Consider the following 21,046-nt stretch of genomic DNA (forward strand, 5'->3'; position numbering starts at 1 on the left):
ACTCTAGGGATAACATGCTGATCTTCCCCAAGAGCTCACATCGACGGGAAGGTTTAGGACCTCAATGTCGCCACCTTGAGCTGTAGTATGTTCCAAGGGTTAGGCTGTTCACCCATTAAAGTGGTATGAGAGATGGGTTCAGAACATCATGAGACAGTTCGGTCCATATCTGGCATGGGCGTTAAAGCATTGAGAAGACCTTTTCCTAGTACGAGAGAACCGAGAAGGATGCACCTCTGGTGTACCGGTTATCATGCCCACGGTAAACACTAGGTAGCTAAGTGCGGAGCAGATAACTGCTTAAAGCATCTAAGTAGTAAGCCCACCCCAAGATGAGTGCTCTCCTATTCCAACTTCCCTAGAGCATCTGGTAGCACAGCCAAGATAGTGACGGGTTTTCTGCCCTTGCGAGGGTGGAGTGATAGAAGTTTTGAGAATTCAAGAGAAGGTCACGGCGAGATGAGCCGTTTATCATTATGATAGGTGTCAGATGGAAATGCAGTGATGTATGCAGTTGAGGCATCCTAACAGACTGGTAGACTTGAACCTTGTTCCTACATGACCCAATCAATTTGCTTAGGCACTCGCCATCTATTTTCATTGTTTAACTCTTTGACGACACGAAAAAACCATTTGTTCAACTCTTTGACAGCATGAAAAAATCAAAAGCTGTGCCCTCCCTCTATCTATCCAAGGGATGGAAGGGTAGAGGCCTTTGGTGTCTTCTCCAATCAAGAATTGGGCCTTCACAATCACTAGCCAATATGCTTTTCTCTCATGCCTTTCTTCGTTCATGGTTTGATATTCTGGTGTTCTAGGCATAGAGGAACCACATCAATCCATCCCAAACTTGGTGTTTAAACTCTACTACGGTGATGATACTGTAGGGGAGGACCTGCGGGAAAATAGCTCGATGCTAGGATGATAAAAAGCTTAACACCTCTCATTCTTACTGCTTTATTTTTTCAATATGAAAAAAAAAGATGAAAAATGAAAAGGTCATCTTATTCAAAACCCCAATTATGAAATCCCTTATCTCCCACTTCACACCTTGGAATGCACTGTTCTTATATACATAGGAGGTGCTTTCACACCTTCTTAACCCAAAACAACTCGGGAGAGGAAAGGTTCCTTCTTTTTTTAGGGTACTCCTGGGAACAGATCCAGTCAAGATGGGGTGGGGCCTGTAGCTCAGAGGATTAGAGCATGTGGCTATGAACCACGTTGCCAGGGGTTCGAATCCTTCCTCACCCACAGCCGGCTAAAAATCATAAGCGGGATTGCAGACCCTAAGCTATGGAATTTGAGCGTGGGTCTTTTGTTGAAATGGAATGGCCTTACTATTTCTTTTTTCATTCTTTTTATTTATCATTAATGGTGGATAAATTAAATATAGTATGCCCGGCTCGAAGCCCAAATCAGCATATTTTTTTGTTTTATGCCATGCAATTCTTCCTCAGCCAGTCTGGGGCAGAATAGCGGAGAAAGTACAAGTATTAGTAGCATAGCAAAAATGCGTTCCTCGTCATTAATATGTTTGCTTGTGGTAATTGTGGCCTCCTGGGCGAATCGATGACTGCATCTTTGATGCACTTGCTAGTACATGATCTAATTATGTTCAAGTTCTAATGGTCACCTTGACCCCTAACCAACCTGTGATTAAAAACCTTGGTATATAAGGAAGATGCCACAATAGGTAATGGAAGTCCTATTGATAAGCAAACTAAAACACTCACTTTTTAGTGGTGTTTTAGGTGTTCAAAAGAACTAAGAGAATTCAATCTCACAAATAATTTTCTGTATAAAATTCAAACTTGATTTCTCATTCAAAATAAGCCTTTAAATAGGATAAGATTGCAAAGCAAAAACCCTAAAAAAATTAATTCAAAACCGAACTCAAAGTGTGGAGAAAAAGAAAGTAGAGAAAAGGAAAGTGCCTAATTTTTCCTAGTTTCCTAAACTAATTTGGATTAATTAATTCCTTTATTTTGAATTAGGAATTAATTAATTTACAATTGAAATACTAAAATAATAACTTTCCTAAACTTATTTTTGCAGAAAATAAATAAATAAAAATCAAAATAAAAGACTAAGTTCCTAAAACAAAAAAGTAGAATCAAATTAGGAAACTAAAATACTAGCTTTTTAACTAAGTTGACTTTGACCAATCTTTAACCTCTTTGAGCTCCAAATCAGCTTCTATATGCTTTTTAGGATGCCAAATAAGCTTATTATGGAGTCCCACACGTTGCCCTTGCTTGGAGGAAAGAGAAAAAGCCAACTCAGCAAAATACCGTAAAGACAGCACAAAATACAGTAAAAACAGGTCAAATTTGAAGCTGTCCATACAACCCCTTTTTAAATGCCTTTGAAGCTGGCTTTACTTGATTCCATATCCTCTTAGACATATGTATTGAATCCATAAAGATTTGGAACCATTTCATGCTGCTCGGTGCCCATATTTGCACCAAAATCGCTACCCGGGTCCATACCGGCTTCCACCACTTGTATGCCCAAAACAGGTCTAGGATCTTCGTGTATGGACAAGTGTTCTTGAGAATGAATTACCCCATGGATTAAAGTGGCAAATATTTCCCTAAACATCTTAGCTTGAGCCCTAGCGATTGGCCCAGTCTTCATCCATGTCGAGTCAGCACCCCAGCGGGTTGTCGGTTGTGCGGGCTCAGGCGGAATCACATCATTCCCCTCCTCTTAAAAAGGATTTGTCCTCAAATCTAGTTCATCACCTGCAGAAAAAGGAAACAAATCAGCATCTTTGGATGTAGCACTCATATTATACTCACCCGGTAAATCAAGCTTGTAGGTGTTTTCATTGATCCTTTCCAAAACTTGAAAGATCCATCTCCTTGTGGCATGAGCTTAGACTTTCTTTGTTCGGGAAACCTCTCATTCCTTGGTTGAAACCAAAAACAAATACTAGAAATACAAGTTCATCACACTTTTTAATTTTAGCAAATAATCTCTCCCAAATTTTCAAATTTCCACTAAGTAAAGCTTTCAATATATGCAGATAAAGTTCTATGCAACAAAAACATCTTTAAATAAGTATCTTTAATATTCATGACCAGCAATGATTTTTTACCCAAGATAGCCTTATTAACATCCCCAAAACTCAATTAAAAATGTTCACTTTTTCTTTCTTTCCTTTCTTTTCCTTTCTCTCTCTCGGCCACCACACATTTTTCCTCACTCTCGATTTTCTCACCATTTCTCTCGGGTTTCTCTATTCTTCTCACCCCACTTTTGGTGTTCTCATGGTTTTTCCACTCAATTTGTGTTTTAAAATGCTTACCTTGGACAGCAAGCTTAGACTTACCTTCTTGGATGGATGGTGAAGCCGTTAGTGCCATACTAGCCTTCTCCTTGAGTGTTTTGGCCTCCCTCCTTTGTTGAATTTGTAATTGGTCTCTATATACTTCCTTTGGAGTTAATGGCTCCAACTTGACCTTCTTGCCTTTGAATCTAAAAACAATACAATTCTCTCGACCAAAATGAGTAGCATCTTTATCAAATTGCCATGGTCTACCTAATAGAATATGTCCGGCATGCATAGGCACAACAGCACATAAAACAACATCCACATATTTATCTATGCTAAATTCTACCTTGGCTTGTTTATTCACTTTTATTTCACCACTATCATTAAGCCATTGTAATCTATATGGTTCTGGATGTTTAATAGTTGTTAAGCCTATTTTATCAACCACAATGTTACTAATTACATTTGTACAACTCCCACTATCAATAATCATACTACAAATTTTACCTTGGATTTCACATCGGGTGTGGAAGATGTTTTCTCTTTGGACTTGATTCTCGTCCTTGTATACAGCAAGTATTCTCCTAGAAACCAAGTTTAATTTCGCATTGGTCACATTCAAATTTTCAACCTCATCCTCTAAGTACTCCTCCTCTTGCTCGGCTTCATCCTCAGTTTCCTCACTTTCCGATTCTAGCTCACCATTACCTTCCAACACCATGATCCTTCTACTCAGGCATTGGCTAGCGATGTGTCCTTGTCCCTGGAACTTAAAACAAATAATTTCTCTATATCTTGAAGGTTTTGGATCAGATTTTACCTCATGTTTAGCTGCTTGGACAGATTCGACTTTGGACTCCCTTTTCGGCCGAATGGAGCTTTCTTCACCTAATTTCGGTTTTTGTCTTGCTTCAAAGATGGGATTACTTCTCCAAGCACTTGGATTTGATCTTCTGCTGTTAGAAACTCCTCCAAACCATGAGCCTACACCCCTCCTCTTGAATTGATGCTCTACTTTAATAGCCACATGCAACATCTCTTCCAATTCTACATATTGTTGCAATTCTAATTGGTTGGCTATCTCACGATTTAAACCATCAAGGAATCTTGCTATAGTTGCTTCTCTATCCTCATTCATGTTTAATCTCATCATAAGCATCTCCATCTTCTTGTAATAATCCTCCACGGACATACTTCTTTGAGATAGGGTTTGAAGCCTTTGATGCAGCAACCTATGATAATGTGATGGTACGAACCGCTTCCTCATGGCTCCTTTCATTTGGCGCCATGTAGTGATCAAGTCATCACCAACTCTTCTTTGGGTGTTTTGCTCATTGGTCCACCATTGGAGTGCGTAATGACCAAACTCCATTGCTGCCATCTTCACCTTCTTGGCCTCTGAATAATGATGACAATCGAAAATCATCTTCATTCTCTCTTCCCATTCCAAATATGCTTCCGGATCACTTTTACCCATGAATGGTGGGATGTTTACCTTGATGTTACCAAGATCATCATCTTCATTCCTTTCTGGTCTCCCATGGATTAGCCTTTCTTGAGGTTCAAAAATTTCATCAAACCCCTCATCCAAATCATCTCCATAGTTACTTCCCCCCAATTCCTCTCTTGGTTGCCATCCGCCTCCTCAACCTCGCCCTCCATGAGCATTTAACCTTATATTGGACACTCCTTAGGATGTTTCTAACTTGTCCATATTTTGATTTAAATGGTCAAATTGGGCATTCATCCTCTGTAATTGCTCCAATATAACCCTCATGTCTGTTTATTCACCACTCCTCGTAGCTCGGAAATCACCTTTAAATCCTATGGACTCCTCTTCATTAATTCTCAAAGGTGGATCTCCTCTTCTCACCCTTGAATCTGCCATTTTAGTATGAATAATACAAAATAAAATAAATTCTCACCAGCTTCACTCCCTCACGTGTTTCACTCAATATAAGAACTCGACACTCATGTTTGCACACTAATTTCGGCTTTTAACCCTCTTCCTTTTTTAGCCGGCTGTGGGTGAGGAAGGATTCGAACCCCTGACACCGTGGTTCATAGCCACGTGCTCTAATCCTCTGAGCTACAGGCCCTATCCCATCTCAACTGGATCTGTTCCCAGGAGTACCCTAAAAAAAGAAGGAACCTTTCCTCTCCCAAGTTGTTTTGGGTTAAGAGGATGTGAAAGCACCTCTATGTATATAAGAACAGTGCATTCCAACGTGTGAAGTGGGGGAGAAGGGATTTCATAAATGGGGTTTTGAATAAGATGACCTTTTCATTTTTCATCTTTTTTTCATATTGAAAAAATAAAGCAGTAAGAATGAGAGGTGTTTAGCTTTTTATCATCCTAGCATCGAGCTATTTTTCCCACAAGACCTCCCCTACAGTATCGTCACCGTAGTAGAGTTTAAACACCAAGTTCGGGGATGGATTGATGTGGTTCCTCTATGCCTAGGACACCAGAATATCGAACCATGAACGAAGAAAGGCATGAGAGAAAAGCATATTGGCTAGTGATTGTGAAGCCCCAATTCTTGATTGGAGGGGACATCAAAGGCCTCTACCCTTTCATCCCTTGGACAGATAGAGGGAGGGCAGAGCTTTTGATTTTTTCATGTTGTCAAAGAGTTGAACAATGTTTTTTTTTGTGCGTCAAAGAGTTAAACAATGAAAATAGATGGTGAGTGCCTGAGCAAATTGATTAGGTCATGTAGGAACAAGGTTCAAGTTTACCAGTCTGTTAGGATGCCTCAACTGCATACATCACTGCATTTCCATTTGACACCTATCATAATGATAAATGGCTTATCTCGCTGTGACCTTCTCTTGAATTCTCAAAACTTCTATCACTCCACCCTCGCAAGGGCAGAAAACCCATCACTATCTTGGCTGTGCTACCAGAAGCTCTGGGGAAGTTGGAATAGGAGAGCACTCATCTTGAGGTGGGCTTACTACTTAGATGCTTTCAGCAGTTATCCACTCCGCACTTGGCTACCTAGTGTTTACCGTGGGCACGATAACTAGTACACCAGAGGTGCATCCTTCCCGGTTCTCTCGTACTACGAAAAGGTCCTCTCAATGCTTTAATGCCCATGCCAGATATGGACCGAATTGTCTCATGACGTTCTGAACCCATCTCTCATACCACTTTAATGGGTGAACAGCCTAACCCTTGGAACATACTACAGCCCAAGGTGGCGAGGTGCTGACATCGAGGTGCTAAACCTTCCCGTCGATGTGAGCTCTTGGGGAAAATCAGCATGTTATCCCTAGAGTGATACGAACCTAGGAAAACCTACTCCTAAACCCCGTATTATATTAGCCCGGATCTTAATTAAGTTCAAGTTCTAATGGAATAGACCTCAACCCCTAACCAACCTGTGGTTAGAAACCTTGGTATAATGTAGATGCCACAATAGGGGTTGGAAAACCTATTGATAAGTCAAGCTAAAGCAACCAATTCTCTAATGGTGTTTTAGGTGTTCTCAAAGAACAAAGAGATAATTAATCTCACTAGTATTTTCTCAATCAAATCAAAGTTGTATTCTTATTGAAAATAAGCCTTTATATAGGATTTTAAAGAAACAAAATAAACCCTAAAAACCCTAGGAAAAACTGGCCAAGCAATGAAGAGTTCTATGGTGGCCGAAATTCTCACTCCTTTCCTAATCTAATTTGGATTAATTAATTCCTTTATTTTGAATTAGGAATTAATTAATTTACAATGAAAATAATAAAATAATAACTTTCCTAAACTTATTGTTCCAGAAAATAAATAAATAAAAACTAAAAAGTAATGGTAATTTCCTAAAACAAAAAGTAGAATCAAATTAGGAAACTATAATACTAGCTTTTTGACTAAGTTGACTTTGACCAATCTTTGATCAAATTGAGCTCCAAATCAGCTTCAATATGCTTTTTAGGATGCCAAATAAGCTGAATATGAAGTCCCACACGTTGCCCATGCTTGGAAGAGGAAGAAAAAGCAATCACAGCAAAATACAGTAAAGTCAGCACAAAATACAGTAAAAACAGGCTAAATTTGAAGCTGTCCGTGCAACCCCTTGTTGAATGCCTTTGAAGCTGGGTTGACTTGATTACATATCCTTTTAGACATATGTATTTAATCCATAAAGAGTTGGAACCATTTCATGCTGCCCGTTGTCCATATTTGCACCAAAACTGCTGCCCGAGTCCGTATCGACTTCCACCACTTGGATGCTTAGAATAGGCTTTGTATCTTCAAGTATGGATAAGCTCTGTTGAGAATTGATTGCCCCCTGTATAAATGCTCCCAGGTTTTTCTTAAATCTCTTAATTTGAGCTTTTGTGATTGGCCTGGTTTTCATCCGTGTCGGGTTAGCACCCCAGCGGGTTATTGGTTGAGCGGGCTCGGGCGGAATCACATCATTCCCCTCCTCTTGAAAAGGATTTGTCCTCAAATCAAGATCATCACCTGTAGCAAAAAGGAGTTAAATCAGTAACATTAAATGCAGCACTAACACTATACTCACCTATTAAATTAAGTTTGTAGGTATTCTCATTAATCCGCTCCAAAACTTGAAAAAGTCCATCCATAGGTGGCATGAGCTTTGACTTTCTTTGTTTAGGAAACCTTTCCTTTCGTAAGTGCAAGCAAACCAATTCTATTGGGTCAAACACTATTACAACAAAATCTAGAAATACATGCTCATTATGGTAAAATTTACACTTTTTAAAGTTAGCAAACAATATTTCAAAAATTTTCAAATTTCCACTAAGTAAAGCTCTCAACAATGCAGAGAAAGTTCTATGCAACAAAAACATCTTTATATAAGTATCTTTAAAAGTCATGACCAGCAATGATTTCTTATTCATAATTATTTTATTAACATCACCAAAGCTAAGATAAAAATTTCTATTTTTCCTCTTTTTTCTTTCTTTTCCTTTCTCACTCACGAATTCATTGAATTTTGCATCTCTCTCGGCTTTTGCTCCAATTTTCTTACTCTCGGATTTGTTTAATTTTTTCCACTGAACCTGGGTTTTAGAGGATTTACCTTGGACAGCAAGCTCACCTTTCTCCTTTTGAATGGATGGTGGAACTGTTGGTGCCATACTAGCCTTCTCCTTAAGCCTCTCGGCTTCCCTCATTTGTTGCATTTGAAGTTGATCGCTAAATACTTCCTTTGGAGTTAATGGCTCCAGCTTAAACTTTTTCCCTTCAAATTTAAATACAATGCTAGTCTCTCTACCATAATGGATAGCATCTCTATCAAATTGCCATGGCCTACCCAACAAAATATGACCCATATGTTGAAATGTGGTGATCTTGCCACAATGTGCAAGGTAGTTCGATTACACTTGCACTCTTTGTTTTGCAACATCAAAGATCAAACATTATTTATGTTTATGCATTTTATTTTATCTTGTAATGTTTAAGAACAATATCCTTTTTGTAATGCCCTAAGCTCATTAACTAAAGCTTAGGGCCTTTTTGTCTAGTTGGTGGAATTGTATTTCCAGCAACATAAGTCCACTTCCTTGGATGCCGTTTGAAGAAGGTTTGGGATTTGGATCTGAATTTTGGATATAATAAGCTAGAAATGTAGAGGAAGCAGCATAAAAAAGAATGGCCCAAGTTGGAGCTGGGAAGGCTGAGTTAAGCCCTAAACAATCTGACCCTTGTGCAGTTTTGTTGCCCAGAAAACTGGGCAAAACTGCCTATGGTTTGATTATTTTTGAATGGGAAAATGGACTTTGTTTTATCTATTTTTTGGCTAGAACACAGTTTAATATTCAAAAAGGCTTCCCTTCAATTTTCAAGTCAAATGGAGCTGGTTTTCAAATTCAAATGCCTTAGACAAGCCGAACTGACCATTAAAGAAGGTTTCTTGCATGCCCAGCACATTGATTAGAGTTAGTTGAGGTAGTTTGGCTTGGTTGGTTACTTTTAAAGCTTTTGTATTTATTGCTTAATATGGCAGCATGTCATATAGCCTTTTTGATGTATTTAAAAGTATGAAAATTGTAATGAAAATAGTGGAAGTAATATTCAAAAAAAAAAAAAAATTTGAAAAACAACAATTTCGGCTCTCTCTCACTCTCTCTCTCTCAACTACTACATTTGTTTTCTTCTTCTTCCCAAAAGCTAACAACCTTGTCAAGAACTCCAAACCTCCATTAAAACCAGAAACAAAACCTTAACAAACCCAAAAAAGAACAAAAAGAACAATCATTCTTGACTAACACCTTGAATGATGTGCTCTAGGGTACAACAACATAAACCTACACCAAATTCCATCATGGTATCAGAGCATAGTGTAATTTCTTAGGACCTTGTGAGCTTTCAACCTAGGCCATTTTATTTATGAAGGATCCCCCACCTAAAGCCTTCCAACTGAAACCAAAAAAAAAAAAAAAAACCTCCCAAAAAGGCTAGTTGAAACTAATCGAAACACCACCACCCGAGAGCTTGTTTTTGTGTCCATTTTTCAAAATTTTCAAAAACTATTTTTTCAAATGGCCTCACAACACCACCTAAGTTTGAAGGCCAAAACTATTCCATTTGGAGTATAAAAATGAAAGCCTACATTCAAGCCTTTGGTTTATGGGAAGTCATAGAAGAAGGTTAAGTAGTGGAAGAGTTGAGAGCTAATGCAACCCAAGCACAAAGAAATGCACATGAGGCTGAAGTTGCCAAGGGGCTCAAGGCCCTCACTGCCTTGCACTCCTCCATGAGTGATTCCATTTTTACAAGGATAATGTCATCCACAAATGCTAGAGAGGTTTGGACAAAGCTTCAAGAGGAGTTCCATGGAAATAATAGAACTCAGCAAATGCAAGTTTTAAACCTAAGAAGAGAGTTTGAGACTTTGAAGATGAAGGAGAACGAGCTTGTCAAGGATTTCATGGAAAGGATGCTCAAAGTGGTAAATCAAATTCGGGTCCTTGGTGAGCAATTGACCGATCAAAGGGTAGTGGAGAAAGTATTGGTGAGCTTACCCGAAAGGTTTGAAGCTAAGATTTCCTCCCTTGAAGAATCTAGAAATCTTAGTGAAATAACCTTGAGTGAGCTCATCAATGCTCTTCAAGCAACCAAACAAAGGAGAGCCATTAGAAAGGAGGAGACCATAGAGAGTGCCTTTTATGGTGGCCACGGCAACAAAAAGAAGAATAAAGGAAGGAAGAGCAACAACACCAACCAAATTGGTTTTACAACCAACAACAACACAAACAACAACAAAAGTGGATGGAATCAACAACAACAACAACAAACCCATCAAAACCGAGGAGGGCATCCACCTTGCCCTCATTGCAAAAAGCTTGGACATCCACCATCCAAGTGTTTTTAGAGGCCGGATGCATCTTGTGAAGATGTGGAGGAAAAGGCCACATTGCCAAAGTATGCAAGCAAAGGAGACAACAAGCCAATGTGGTTAATGAAGAAGCCGAGAACCTATTTGTGGCCACATGCCTTAAGGCCACAAGTAGTGGTCTCGGTTGGCTTGTGGATAGTGGTTGCTCACACCACATGAGTTTCCAAAAGGATGGTCTTATGGAGCTTGACTAAAACTACAAAACCAAAATGAAGATTGGTGATGGCCGGTTCATGGAAGTAGAAGGCAAAGGAGATGTGTGCTTGAACACCAAGGAAGGTACCAAAATTATAAAAGATGTGCTATATGTTCCTAGTTTGTGTGAAAACTTGCTTAGTGTAGCACAATTGGTAGGAAGAGGCTTTGCTTTGAATTTTGCAAAAGATGGATGTATTATATATGATGCTTATGGTAATGAGCTGTTTAAGGTACCATTGAAAGACAAAAGGTATAGATTGGACCTATTTAAGAATGAACAAGCCTTAAAAACCCAAGTGGAGACCATTTCTTAACTTTGGCATAAAAGGCTTGGGCATTCTAGCTGTGGTGCCATGAAAAACACCAATGCCATTGTGAAGGACATGCCAAATATTGAGGAGATGAAAAGCCTACGTGATGTATGCCAACTAGGGAAATCCACACAGCTTCCATTCCCTAAAGCCGATTCATGGAGTGCTAAGGAGAAGCTTGAGCTAGTCCATTCGGATGTGTGTGGACCGATGAGTTTATCATCAATTGGAGGTTGTAAGTACTTTCTAACCTTCATTGATGACTACTCAAGGATGTGTTGGGTATATTTTCTAACAACCAAGTCACAAGTGCTTGAGAAGTTCATGGAATTCAAGAAGATGGTGGAAACCCAAAGTTATGCAAAGATGAAGTGCTTGAGAACCGACAATAGTGGAGAATATACAAGCTTGGCTATGGAGGATTTTTGCAAAGAAAATGGAATGGTGCATCAATTCACAACACCATACACACCGCAACAAAATGGTGTTTGTGAGAGGAAAAATAGGACCTTGATGGAGATGGCAAGGTGCATGATACATGAGAAGAACATACCAAAGAAGTTTTGGGCCGAAGCCATATACACAGCTAGCTACATCCAAAACCGAGCATACACCAAAACCAATGAGTCCAAGACACCCTATGAGATATGGTATGGAGAAAAACCATCTTTGGACAACATAAAAATCTTTGGAAGTGTTTGTTTTCTCCATGTTCATCCACACATGAGAGATAAGCTTGACAAAAGGGCAAATGTGGGCATCTTGGTCGGCTTTAGTGAGGTTACCAAAGGTTTTAGGGTTTTCAACTTGGAAACCAAGAAACTTGTGGTAACAAGGGATGTGAGGATTGATGAAGATGCTGTTTGGGTTTGGAAAAAGGAGGAGCATCTTGTCCATGAAGATAATGCTCGGTTGGATGATGAAGAAGAAGAAACCAATGACAATGACAATGAAGAAAATGAAGATGATGAGGAGGATGCACTTAAGACCATTGGAGCCGAATTGGAGATTGGAGATGGTGTTAAAGGAGAAAGGCCATTGTCTGAAATATATGATAGGTACAATGTTGCCTTGAGTGATCCTACCAATGCTCAAGAAGCTATGCAAAAGAAAGAGTGGGTGGAGGCCATGCAAACCGAAATGGATACGATAGAAAAGAATGAAACTTGGTCTTTGGTTTCTAAACCTAAAAACAAGAAACCAATTGGTGTAAAGTGGATCTTTAGGACCAAGTTCAACCTAGATGGAACAATATGCAAGCACAAGGCAAGGCTTGTGGCAAAAGGCTATGCACAACAAGCGGGTGTAGATTATGGAGAGATGGAGACCATAAGGCTTATCCTATTCATCTAAGCCTCAATGTCATGGAAGGTGTACCACCTTGATGTAAAGTTGACTTTCTTGAATGGTGTGCTTCAAGAGGAGGTTTATGTCAAGCAACCCGAGGGCTTCATTGTTCAAGGACATGAGGACAAAGTCTACCATCTACACAAGGCACTTTACTGGATAAAGCAAGCACCTAGGGCTTGGTATGGCAAGATTGATGGTTACTTGATCTACCAAGGCTTTAGGAGGAGTTCAAATGAGCCAACACTATACATAAGGAATGAAGAAGGCATGGTTGTTATCTCACTCTATGTGGATGATTTGTTGGTCACGGGTGAAAATGAAAAGAATGTGGAAGTTTTGAAAAATGAACTTGAAAAGCAGTTTGACATGTCATGCCTTGGTGAAATGAATTACTTCCTTGGAGTGGAAGTGATGCAATGCTCTAGGGGTATCTTCATATCTCAAGAGAAATACATCAAATATCTTTTGAAAAAGTTCAACCTTGATGAATGCAAGCCAATGTCAACACCAATGGGCCAAGGAGACAAATACAAGAAGGAAGATGGCACACCAAAGGTAAACCTGACCCTATATAGACGCATGATAGGAAGTTTGCTCTATGTATGTTCATCAAGACTAGATATTATGCATGCCACATGTATTTTGTCTAGATATATGCAAGCACCATCCCAAAATCATTTTGTAGGTGCCAAAAGAATTCTTAAATACTTAAAAGGAACACAAGACTTTGGAGTTTGGTATGATAGGCAAGATGTGATGAGATTAATGGCCTACTCTGATAGTGATTGGGCTGGATGCTTGGATGATATGAAGAGCACTTCGGGGTATCTTTTCTCACTTGGTAGTGGACCATTCTCATGGAATGCAAAGAAGCAACCAACAACCGCTCAGAGCACCGCCGAAGCCGAGTACATTGCTTGCTCTTCATGTGCAAATCAATGCATTTGGCTTAGGAAATTATTGGAGGACCTTGGTTATCCTCAAGAGGGTTCAACCATCATCAAATGTGACAACACTTCAGCCATATCAATAGCCAAGAACCTCGTTCAACAAGGAAGGACAAAACACATACCGATGAAGTATCACTATTTGGGGGAGTTTGAAGAAAATGGAGAAGTAAGCTTGGAATATATCAAGACCGAAGATAACCTTGCAGATTTATTCAACAAGCCACTTCCAAAAGCAAGATCTGAGACCAAGAGGAAGCTTCTAAATATTTCAAGCAAGAACACAAAGGAGGAGTGTTGAAATGTGGTGATCTTGCCACAATGTGCAAGATAGTTCGATTACACTTGCACTCTTTGTTTTGCAACATCAAAGACCAAACATTATTTATGTTTATGCATTTTATTTTATCTTGTAATGTTTAAGAACAATATCCTTTTTGTAATGCCCTAAGCTCATTAACTAAAGCTTAGGGCCTTTTTGTCTAGTTGGTGGAATTGTATTTCCAGCAACATAAGTCCACTTCCTTGGATGCCGTTTGAAGAAGGTTTGGGATTTGGATCTGAATTTTGGATATAATAAGCTAGAAATGTAGAGGAAGCAGCATAAAAAAGAATGGCCCAAGTTGGAGCTGGGAAGGCTGAGTTAAGCCCTAAACAATCTGACCCTTGTGCAGTTTTGTTGCCCAGAAAACTGGGCAAAACTGCCTATGGTTTGATTATTTTGGAATGGGAAAATGGACTTTGTTTTATCTATTTTTTGGCTAGAACACAGTTTAATATTCAAAAAGGCTTCCCTTCAATTTTCAAGTCAAATGGAGCTGGTTTTCAAATTCAAATGCCTTAGACAAGCCGAACTGGCCATTAAAGAAGGTTTCTTGCATGCCCAGCACATTGATTAGAGTTAGTTGAGGTAGTTTGGCTTGGTTGGTTACTTTTAATGCTTTTGTATTTATTGTTGAAATGTGGTGATCTTGCCACAATGTGCAAGGTAGTTCGTGTAACATCCTACATCGGTTGGAGAGGGTCACGAAGCGGTCTTTATAAGGCTGTGGATACCTCTCCCTTCAAGACGCATTTTGACAAAACCTTTAGGCCAGGGGGGAGAGAGGGAGTGAACCCTGGGCCAAAAAGGACAATATCTTGATGCGGGTGGTACTGGGCTGTTACAGTGGTATCAGAGCCGGACCCGGATCGGTGTGCCAGCGAGGACGCTGGGCCCCAAGGGGGGAGCATTGTAAAATTCCACATCGGTTGGAGAGGGGCATGAAGCGGTCTTTATAAGGCTGTGGATACCTCTCCCTTCAAGATGCGTTTTGACAAAACCTTGAGACCAGGGGGGAGAGAGGGAGTGAACCCTGGGCCAAAGAGGACAATATCTTGATGCGGGTGGTACTGGGCTGTTACAATTCGGTTACACTTGCACTCTTTGTTTTGCAACATCAAAGACCAAACATTATTTATGTTTATGCATTTTATTTTATCTTGTAATGTTTAAGAACAATAACCTTTTTGTAATGCCCTAAGTTCATTAACTTAAGCTTAGGGCCTTTTTTGTCTAGTTGCTGGAATTGTATTTCCAGCAACATAAGTCCACTTCCTTGGATGCCGTTTGATGAAGGTTTGGGATTTGGATCTAAATTTTGGATATAATAAACTAGAAACGTAGAGGAAGCAGCAGCAAAATGAATGGCCCAATTTGGAGCTGGGAAGGCTGAGTTAAGCCCTAAACAATCTGACCCTTGTGCAGTTTTGTTGCCCAGAAAACTGAGCCAAAACTGCCTCGGGTTTGATTACTTTTGAATGGGTAAATGGACATTGTTTTATCCGATTTTTGTCTAGAACATATTTTAATATTCAGAAAGGGTTCCCTCCAATTTTCAAGTCAAATGGAGCTGGTTTTCAAATTCAAATGCCTCAGACAAGCCGAACTGCCCATTAAAGAAGGTTTCTTGCATGCCCAGCACATTGATTAGAGTTAGTTAAGGTAGTTTGGCTTGGTTGGTTACTTTTAATGCTTTTGTATTTATTGCTCAATATGGCAGCATGTCTTATTGTCTTTTTGATGTATTTGAAAGTATGAAAATTGTAATGAAAACGTTGAGGAAGTAATATTCAAAAAAACATATTTTGAAAAAACAACAATTTTCTCTCTCTCTCTCAACTACTACATTTGTTTTCTTCTTCTTCCCAAAAGCTAACAACCTTCTCAAGAACCCTAAACCTCCATTAAAACCAAAAACAAACCCTTAACAAACCAAAAAAACAAAATCAAGAACCAAGAACCAACAACAATCATTTTTGACTAACAGCTTGAATGATTGTGCTCTAGGGTACAACAACATAAACCTACACCAAATTTCATCATTTATTGCTCAATATGGCAGCATGTATTATTGCCTTTTTGATGTATTTAAAAGTATGAAAATTGTAATGAAAATAGTAGAAGTAATATTCAAAAAAAAAAATTTTGAAAAACAACAATTTCGGCTCTCTCTATCACTCTCTCTCAACTACTACATTTGTTTTCTTCTTCTTCCCAAAAGCTAACAACCTTGTCAAGAACCCCAAACCTCCATTAAAACCGGAAACAAAACCTTAACCAACCCAAAAAAAAGAAAAAACAAAATCAAGAACCAAGAACCAACAACAATCATTCTTGACTAACACCTTGAATGATGTGCTCTAGGGTACAACAACATAAACCTACACCAAATTCTATCACCATATGCATAGGAACAACATCACACAATACAACATCCACATATGTTTCAATGCTAAATTTTACTTTGGCTTATTTATTTACTTTTATCTCACCACTATCATTTAGCCATTGTAATCTATATGGTTCTGGATGTTTAGTAGTTGTTAAGCCTAATTTATCAACTACCAAGCTATTAATTACATTTGCACAACTTCCACTATCTATAATCATACTACATATGTTACCTTGAGTTTTGCATCGGGTGTGGAAGATGTTTTCTCTTTGAATTTCATCCTCATATCTGTATACAGCAAGTACTCTCCTAGAAACCAAGTTTAGTTCAGCTGTGGATGCTTGCAAGGTTTCGGGTTCATCCTCCAAGTCCTCCTCCTCTTGCTTGGCTTCATCCTCACTTTCTTCACTTTCCGATTCTAGCTCACCATTGGCCTTTAAAACCATGATTCTTCTATTTGGGCATTGGCTTGTGATGTGTCCTTGTCCCTGGCACTTAAAACAAATAATTTCTCTAGATCTTGAAGGTTTAAGATCAGATTTTACCTCATGTTTAGGTGTTTGGACAGATTCGGCTTTGGACTCCTTTCTTGGCCGAATGGAGCTTTCTTCTCCTAGTTTCGATTTTTGTCTTGCTTCAAAGGTGGGATTGTTTCTCCAACCACTTGGAATTGATCTTCCGCTGTCGGAAACTCCTCCAAAACGTGAGCCTACACCCCTCCTTCTGAATTGATGGTCTAATTTAATAGCCACATGCAACATCTCTTCCAATTGTACATATTGTTGCAATTCTAATTGGTTGGCTATCTCACGATTCAAACCACCAAGGAATCTTGCCATGGTTGCTTCTCTATCCTCAGTCATGTTTAACCTCATCATAAGCATCTCCATCTCCTTGTAATAATCCTCCACGGACATACTTCCTTGAGATAGGGATTGAATCCTTTGATGCAGCAACCTATGATAATGTGATGGTACGAACCGCTTCCTCATGGCTCCTTTCATTTGTCACCATGTTGTGATCAAGTCATCACCAACTCTCTTTCGGGTGCCTTGCTCATTTGTCCACCATTGGAGTGCATAATGGCCAAACTCCATTGCTGCCAACTTCACCTTCTTACCCTCCGAAAAATTATGGTAGTCGAATATCATCTCCATCTTTTCTTCCCACTCCAAATATGCCTCAGGATCACTTTTTCTCATGAATGGTGGGATGTTGATCTTGATATTGCTAAGATTGTCATCTGTTTCTTCCCTCCTATACCTTCCTCAGCCAGCTCTCTCTTGGATAGCAAAGGTTTTGTCCATGCCTTCCTCAAAGTCTCCACCGAAATTATCCTCCTCAAATTCCTCTCTCGGTCTTTCATGGCCTCCTCATCCCTGACCTCGACTTTCATGGAATTCTTGCCTATTTCTTGTGTACGGAACTCCTTGGGAAACTTCTAGCCTTCCCATCCTTTGATTCATGTGCTCAACTTGAGCACTCACCTGCTATAATTGTTCCAAAACAGCTTTCAATTCCATTTGCTCACCACTTCCGGTAGCTCGTGGATCACCATGAAATCCTACGAACTCCTCTTCATTAATTCTCAGTGGTGTGTCTCTTCTTCTTATTCTAGAATCTGCCATGTTAGTAAAATACTGCAAAAATAAAATAAATCCTAACAATATTCACTCCCTCACGTGTTTCACTCAATCAAGGTCTCGACAATCGTGTTTGCACACTAGTTTCGGCTTTTACCCTCTTTTAAGCTCACACACTCTTGCCTTTTTCCACTAAATGAATTATCTCAAAGTTCTAATTAAAATGCCCACAAAACAGCAATTAGATCACTAGTATGTTTTAATTAAACTTATCAATAAAATAGTAAGCAAAAAATAAACAAATACCAAATGGAATGAAAATACCTATTTTCGGTTTTTCTAGACAAAATAAAGCAAATTAATGAGAAAACTTTGGAATTTTGAAGAACTGGACCAGATGGTAATAGACTATGAGGTCAAGAATAAAATTCTAGAAAAAGAAGTTCAAATATGAACAAGAATCAAAGAAAACAAAAATATAGAAAAGTGTTGGTTGTTGTTCTTGTAATTCAAGTTTTGTATCAAATCCTTTAACTAATTTTAATCCAAATAATTTGAGCACCCAAAATTCCAAATACCCAGCAGCAAAAATAATTCTCCAAAAACTCAAATATTTAATAAATAATCATAAACCAGCAGCTCCAACAAATTTCCAGCAAACAAATCAAACTCCAACAAACCGAAATATTTTTAAATTTTTTTTTTATTTGGCTTGTTCTTTTTTTTTTTCTTTTTTTCTTTTTTTCCTTTTTTTCACTCACAGATCATAAAACAACTGCAGTAGCAAAGATCAACACCAAAAATTGCAATTCCTCACCAAAAATCTACCAAACTGTGGCCTCCAACAAAAACAAAAGTGCAGTTTTTTTTAATATCTGTTCGAATTTTCTCTTCTTTTTTCTCTTTTTTTTTTTGAATATATGAATGCAGATATTGAAGACTAAAACAGCAAAGAAAAATCAACAAAAAACCAAAATTAACAAGAACAATAATGAAAGACAACCAACAAACTAGGAAACAAAAATACGGTAAAACTAGGAAATCCTAATTCAACTAGGAATGAATTTTTTTTTTTTTTTTTTTAAGATGCAGAACGTGTATGGGATGGATGCAACCTTAAACTAATGCTAAAATTGCAGAATAATACAAAAACAAATAAAGCAAATGAAGATAGATCAAACCTGAACAAAATTTAGCTCTGATACCAAATGATACGAACCTAGGACGACCTGCTCCTAAACCCGTATTATATTAGCCCGGATCTCAATTAAGTTCAAGTTCTAATGGAATGGACCTCAACCCCTAACCAACCTATGGTTAGAAACCTTGGTATAATGTAGACGCCACAATAGGGGATGGAAAACCTATTGATAAGTCAAGCTAAAACAACCAATTCTCTAGTGGTGTTTTAGGTGTTCTCAAAGAACAAAGAGATAATTAATCTCACAAGTAATTTCTCAATCAAATCAAGGTTGTCTTCTTATTGAAAAATAAGCCTTTAAATAGGCTTTGAAAGAAACAAAATAAACCCTAAAAACCCTAGGAAAAACCGGCCACGCAATGAAGAGTTCTATGGTGGCCGAAATTCTCACTCCTTTCCTAATCTAATTTGGATTAATTAATTCCTTTATTTTGAATTAGGAATTAATTAATTTACAATGAAAATAATAAAATAATAAATTTCCTAAACTTATTGTTCCAGAAAATAAATAAATAAAAACTAAAAAGTAATGGTAATTTCCTAAAACAAAAAGTAGAATCAAATTAGGAAACTATAATACTAACTTTTTGACTAAGTTGACTTTGACCAATCTTTGACCAAATTGAGCTCCAAATCAGCTTCCATATGCTTTGTAGGATGCCAAATAAGCTGAATATGAAGTCCCACCATTGCCCATGCTTGGAAGAGGAAGAAAAAGCCAACTCAGCAAAATACAGTAAAGCCAGCACAAAATACACTAAAAAACAGGCCAAATTTGAAGCTGTCCGTACAACCCCTTTTTGAATGCCTTTGAAGCTGGCTTGACTTGATTACATATCCTCTTAGACATATGTATTAAATAAAGAGTTGGAACCATTGCATGCTGCCCGTGGTCCATATTTGCCCCAAAATTGCTACCCGGGTCCGTATCGGCTTCCACCACTTGGATGCTTAGAATAGGCTTTGTATCTTCGAGTATGGATAAACTCTGTTGAGAATTGATTACCCCCTGTATAAATGCTCCCAGGTTTTTCTTAAATCTCTTAATTTGAGCTTTTGTGATTGGCCTGGTCTTCATCCGTGTCGGGTTAGCACCCTAGCGGGTTATCGGTTGAGCGGGCTCGGGCGGAATCACATCATAGAGTAGCTGTTATCCCTAAGTTGATACGAACCTAGGACGACCTGCTCCTAAACCCGTATTATATTAGCCCGGATCTTTAATAAAGTTCAAGTTCTAATGCAATGGACCTCAACCCCTAACCAACCTGTGGTTAGAAACCTTGGTATAATGTAGACGCCACAATAGGGGATGGAAAACCTATTGATAAGTCAAGCTAAAACAACCAATTCCCTAATGGTGTTTTAGGTGTTCTCAAAGAACAAAGAGATAATTAATCTCACACGTATTTTTTTAGTCAAATCAATGTTGTATTCTTATTGAAAAATAAGCCTTTAAATAGGCTACAAAGCCACGAAATAAAACCCTAGAACATAAAGAAATAACCCCTCACGGTGCAAAATTATAGAAGATCCCCTTTAAGATCAAACAATTCCATCGCATTGAGTATGATTATATGTGTAATAGCATCTACTATACCAGGAATATCAATGAATACGATTATTAAAATTGCTTAGGATACCCTTTTTTAGCTTCTAGAATCTATTTCTTAGTTCAAGATCCCTCTTACTAACTGGAATCAAAGAATTAATAGATCTCTTTTGCCCAAAATGGGAATAGGCTAGGGTTATGAACTTACAATCTATAATCTGATGATCGAGTCGATTCCATGATTATAAGTTCATTCCATACCGGTGCAGACCGAAATAAGGTTATATACATTCTAATTATGAGATGGGGTCATTTGAACGTATCTAAATAGATACTATGTTTATATAGGGATCCCTACGTTGTTACATTCCATTTAGGATCAGGAATAGGTGTAATCAGACCTGCTTTTCACATATCTCTCGTTATTTGGGACCCTATTCACCTCACCTCCTTGGGCTTCTATTGAATCGAGAAATAGGTTTGATTATCCATATTTTTTATATAATATATAAATTTAAGATAAGGCACTGTCCGGATAATTCAAAT

Source organism: Ziziphus jujuba, chromosome 9 (genome assembly GCF_031755915.1).
Source record: "Ziziphus jujuba cultivar Dongzao chromosome 9, ASM3175591v1".
NCBI classification, from domain to species: domain Eukaryota; kingdom Viridiplantae; phylum Streptophyta; class Magnoliopsida; order Rosales; family Rhamnaceae; genus Ziziphus; species Ziziphus jujuba.